A 6,000-nucleotide genomic window follows, 5' to 3' on the forward strand; every position below is an offset into this window, starting at 1 on the left:
CAAAAGGGCTTAACACAGCAACTGAGGGAAGAGCAGTGAAAGAGAGGTGGGTAGGAAGTGAGATTAGGGTGGAGGCAGCTAGAGGGGGTTTGCAGAGGCCCAGCCCACCCTGGGCCAAGCTAAGGAGCTCTTCCCCCTAAATTCCAGGAGGGGCCAGGGGACAGCAAGGTGGGATTTGCATCTTGAAAAGGTCACTGGAAGGCTGAGGGAGAAGAGATGGGAGACAAGGGTGATTCTTACCTTCACCCTTGGCCCAGTTTACTTATCCTTTCCTCCCCACCCCCACCTCATTCCTGATGTAATACTTGCTATGTGTCAGGCAACATTCTAAGTGCTTTTTAGGAAGTATCCTCATGCCCACGTCAAGCCTAGGAGGCAGGTTCCTGTCATCTCTCTCATTTAAGGAGGAAACTGGGAACCAGAGAAGCTAAGTGACTTGCCCAAGGTCACACAGCTAAGAAGCAGCAGCAGTAGGATTGAAACCAGGCAGTCTGGCTCCAGAGCCTGTACTATACATACCACACTCCTCGTCTTCCTGGGCCACCAAGTCTGCCAAGGGCAGGGACTGGACCTTGCTCATCTCTGTGTCTCTGGAGATCGGTCCAAGGCCCAGCACACAGTAAACAAAGTGGAAAAGAGGTTGAATGAGGCCACCCTCAACACATACCACTGTTCACAGAGGTTCCACTCACCCACCTAGATAAGGCCCCAATCCCAAAAGAAATGGCAGATGGCTTTCATTTCCAAGGGACTGGTAGTGGCTGAGCCCTGGTGGCATAGTGGTTAACAGCTCAGCTGCTAACCAAAAGGTCAGCAGTTCACATCCACCAGCTGCTCCTTGGAAACCCTACAGGGCAGTTCCACTCTGTCCTATAGGGTCGCTATGAGTTGGAATCAGATAAAGCGTTATTGGAATCCAGCCATGCCCAGTCCCTTTCTTATTGTCTATGGATACTGTTGTAAGGAGCCCTGGTGGCGCAGCGGTTAAAACGCGTGGCTGGTAACCCAAAGGTTGGCTGTTCAAACTCACCAGCCGCTCTGTAGGAAAAACATGTGCCAGTCTGCTTCCATAAAGATTCATAACCTTGGGAATCCTGTGGGGCAGTTCTACCCTGTCCCATAGGGTCACTATGACTTGGCATCGACTCGACAGCGGTGGGTTTGGTTTGGTATGGTTGCTTTGGTACTTCGCTGGGCCAGGTTAAACAGTTGCTACAGACACCAAACAGCTTTCAAAACCAAAAATATTTATTATCTGGTCCTTTGCAAAAAAAATTTCCTGATCCCTGCCCTAGGTAATTAAGTAATCCTCAGCGGGTCAATTAAACAGTGTTCTGATATGACAAAGAAAGGACATGCTACCCTTGTCAGTTACAAGTTGTGGGTACTTTTCTGAAACAGCAGTCGTGGACACAAGTCACAAAACCTGGGAGCTTTCCTTGATTCCTCTCAGAATCACCCAAGCCCACCCCTACTCAGAGGTGAATTCACTTCTCACATGGGTTTGAAACTCTGCTGGCTAGGACCTGGAGGGGACCTCCTCAACCCTGACCCCTCCTCTCATAGTGTGCTGAGTGGTTGAAACTGCCTGAGTCCCTCTCCTGGTACCTCTCCTTACTAGCTAAGGTGCCTGGGCACGTTACCCAGGTCCTTTGCCACCCAGTCGATTACAGCTCATAGCAACCCTACAGGACAGAGAAGAACTGTCCCATAGAGTTTCCTAGGCTGTAATCCTTATGGAAGCAGATCACCAGGTCTTCCTCCCATGAAGCAGCTGTTGGGTTTGAATCACAAACCTTTCGGTTAGCAGGTGAGCACTTAACCACTGTGCCACCAGGGCTCCATCTCAGTTATTTGTTGTTGTTGTTGTCGTTGTTAGGTGCCGTGGAGTTGTTTCTGACTCATAGCGACCCCATGTACAACAGAAGGAAGCACTGCGCAGTCCGGCACCATCCTCACAATCGTTGCTATGCTTGAGCCCACCGTTGCAGCCACCGTGTCAGTCTATCTTGCTGAGAGTTATAGCACCTTAAACACGGGAGGAAGCATAGCAAGCCATCCAAGAGGATTAAACAAAAGAATATAGAGGTATGTCCTCCTTCAGAAGCAGCTCCCCACCACCACTTCTCCCAAAAAAACAAAAAACCAAACCCGTTGCTCTGCCATCCAGTCAATTCCGACTCACCGCAACCCTATAGGACAGAGTAGAACCGCCCCATAGGGTTTCTAAGGAGTGCCTGGTGGATTTGAACTGCTGACCTTTTGGTTAGCAGCCATAGCACTTAACCACTACACCACAAGGGTTCACCACCAGGTCCTAATTTAATCCAACCACAGAGCCCAGTCCTTAGCGAGCTGCTGAAGCCAGCGCCCTTCACCTCCTTCCAGGGAAGGACTTCGTTCTCTCCGGGGCTGTTGGAGCGCTGATGGCACAGTGGTTAAGAGCTACAGCTGCCAATGAAAAGGTTGGCAGTTTGAATCCACCAGCCACTCCTTGGAAACCCTATGGGGGTGGTTCTACCCTGTCCTATAGGGTTGCTATCAGTCAGAATCAACTTGATGGCAATTTGCTTGTTTGTTAGTTTTGTTTTTCTAGGGGACTATAGTCCCTGACGGAGCCCTGGTGGCATAATGGTTAAGAGCTCATCTGTTAACCAAACGGTTGGCAGTTTGAATCCACCAGCCACTCCTTGGAAACCCCATGGGGCCGTTCTACTCTGTCCTATAGGATCACTATGAGTCGGAATCAACTTGACAGTGACAGGTAGAGTTTTCGGTTATAGTCTCTGGGCAGTGCAAACAGTGACTGCGCTCCGCTGCTAATCAAAAGGTGCGCAGTTCAAGTCCACCCAGAGGTGCCTCAGAAAAACAGCCTGGAGATCTACTTAGGAAAAACGAGCCATTGAAAACCCTATGGAGCACGGTTCTACTCTGGCACAGGTGGGGGCACAGGTGGGGTCACCATGAGTGATGTCAGCTCCAAGGCAACTGACAGGGAACTTCAGGCAAAGCTCCTCAGGGCAAAGGTCAGACTGCAGGGGCTGGAGCCACTTTGTTTGTTAAACAAAGGAGGGGGAGTGAGAATGAGGTCACTTGCGGGGGAGCCAGTTGGATCTCCAAGCCCCACCCTCACTCCAGGGCCACACAAAACTCCTTTCCTAACCTCCCTAGCCTGAGGGGCTGGACAGTGTCCTGGGTCAGCTTCAACCCCACCTCCTCGGGCTGGCAGGCCCAGCCCTTCCCACCCCCAGGCCAGAGGGAAAGGCTACACCTGCGCCCCCCCACACCCCGGCAGTTTTTATGATACTACACACACTCGCCAAACAACCCAGTAATCTTACCCCCAGGTAAGATTACAGAAAGACCTGCAGGAGGAAAGTTCCTAACAGCTTAGTCCATAACAGCCCGAAGCTGCATACAACCCTGACAGCCAGCAACAGGCCAGTGGAGAAACCCACTATGGTCTATCCACTTCCTGGACACCACTCAGTAGTGGAAGTCCCTGGGGGACACAGATAGTTCAAATGCTCAGCTGTTCACAGAAAAGTTGGTGGTTCAAATTCACCCAGAGTACCTCAGAAGAAAGGCCTGGCAATCTGCTTCCGAAAAATCAGCCATGGAAAACCCTATGGAGCAGAGTTCTACTCTGAAGAGCACGGGGGCGCCATGAGTCGGAGCCAGCTGTCCGGCACCTGGGGCTGGTGTTGGTGCTCAGCAACGAGAAGGATGAGCTTCTGAGGCCACAGTGCAGAGGGGTTCAAAACCTTGATGCTTGGTGAAAGAAAACTTATTGCTGTCGAGTCAATTCTGACTCACAGCGACCCTATAGGACAGAGTTGAACTGCCCCATAGGGTTTCCAACGAGCAGCTGGTGGATTCAAACTGCTGACTTTTGGTTGGCAGCTGAGCTCTTAACCACTGTGCCACCAGGGCTCCTCAGTAAAGAAGACAGACACGAAGGACCACATACTGTGTGATCCTGTGACTTGAGCATTTACAAAAGGCATCAGGCAGAAACCAGACCAGTGCTCGCCTGGGGTGAGACACTGACTGGGCACGAGCTGGCAGAATGCCCTCGGGCGGTGGAAAGGTTCTATGTGGATTGTGGTAGCAGACACACGGTGTAACCCTAAAACATGTGCATTTTCTTCTATGTCAATCATCCCTCAACAGAGCCCATCTTAAAAAGAATGAGAACAAAGTACGGACACAAGCATGAACCTTGAAGACATCATGCTGAGAAAGAAGCCAGTGTTGTACAATGACGCCTGTTTGAAATGTCCAGAGTCCCAAGGCCGAGCTCCCACTCTGAGGCCCAACCTCACCCCCAGGGGGACCCTGGGTGAGTCTCATCATCGCTAGGCCTCAGTTTCTCCCTCTGTAAAATAGACCAGGTCAGTCACACCTCCTTCTCAGGGCTGCGGGAGGGAGCGTTGTGAGCTGTCTGAATGCCACCAACTTGTACATTGTAAAACGGGTAATTGTACGTTATGTGAATATCACCTCAATTTTTGAGAGAAGAGGAGACCCAGGGGGCTTAGGAAGCTCTTTCCAAAGTTACTTTTGCTGATGCTGTTGGCGCCACAGGTGGGAGTCCCTGTGCACCCCCAAGGTGAGGAGGGGTACCCAGTGGGTACCCTCCCTCTGTGCCCAAGGCTGCCACATCTTAGGGTGGGGACCGGCAGAGGTGTGGCTGGTGTGGCCCTCAGAGGGACACCTGGTGCCAGTGTTCAGTCAGAGGCAAAGAAGCAGGCCCCCCAAGCCTTCACTCAGCATCTTTCCTGCCCTGACGGACTCCAGACCTTGAACCTCCGTCTGCTCCTGAGTAAGGGCCAAGCTGGCCAGAAGCCCGCAGCCGCCCTGACTGGTTCCTGGAAAAGTAATTAATGGAGTGCCCTGCGGCCTCTGCCACCTGACAGTGAGCTGCCTGACACAGGCGTGGTCGCCCCAGAGGGTGGGACAGAGGGTGACAGCCTGCAGAACATACTGAGGGCATGCAGTAAGGTGACAGCAGCAGAGCTCTGCTGGCACCCCAGTGTCAGCACAGGGCCCTGGCTGTCTTGACTCCTTGCTCTCCCACCTGGTGAAGCTGCTCTTCCCCAGTAAGTGGCTCCACTAACCAAGGCCAAGCTCCAGCTGATGTTGCCCCACCCAGCTCCCCAACACATCCAGCTCAACCACCAACCAGCTTCCTCTCCCTCCCCCCAAGTCCATCCCCATGCCCCCGCTTTGGTCCACACCACCAACCTCTCTTGGCTGGACCACCCTGGGAGCCCCTAACGGCCTTGCTACCTCCCATATCGGTGACACTCCACTGATTTAGCTGGTCCCCACAGCAGCCACAGGGCCTTTCCACTGACTGGCTCTCTGTTAAAATGCTGATTTCAGCTCCAGCACCACGTCCTCAGAGAGGTTTTTATCTCAAGACACCCTCTCCCCTTTGTCACTCTCTAACGACAGCGTCCCTGGACCCAGGATAGAAATCAGGGGATCTGTGAGCTTGGATGGGAAAAACAGCTACAGGAAGGCCTGGCTCATGGCCCAGGCCCAGGCCACCCTCTCTCCTCAAGGACATTCTAGACCCTGTACAGACAGCATCGTCCCACCTGAACCACAGTAAGGAGGCTGGGCCCCTACTCTGAGACTAGACTTCACCCTCGGGGGGCCTTGGGTGAGTCTCCTGGTCTCTGGGCCTCAGTTCCCTCTTCTGTGAAATAGACAAGGTCAGTAATGCCCCCTTCTTGGGGCTGCAGGAGTGAGCACAGGGGAAGCTTCTAGACCTGGGTGTGATTTTAGGTCTGCACGTCAGGAATGCGGGAGGTTTTCAGGGGGGCCCAGGCGCACGTGAACAATAGCCAGCGCTTGGGAGAGGGCTGCTGTCGGGGGGACCCTCTGTCCTAGTTTAGACGTTCCAGAAAGGCCAGCCTCACATTTAGACTTCTGACACTAACTTCAAATAAGGCTACGCCCACAGGCAAACAGACACGCAGACAGAAGGAA

The sequence above is a fragment of the Loxodonta africana genome, chromosome 19 (assembly GCF_030014295.1).
Source record: "Loxodonta africana isolate mLoxAfr1 chromosome 19, mLoxAfr1.hap2, whole genome shotgun sequence".
Classification (NCBI taxonomy): Eukaryota; Metazoa; Chordata; class Mammalia; order Proboscidea; family Elephantidae; genus Loxodonta; species Loxodonta africana.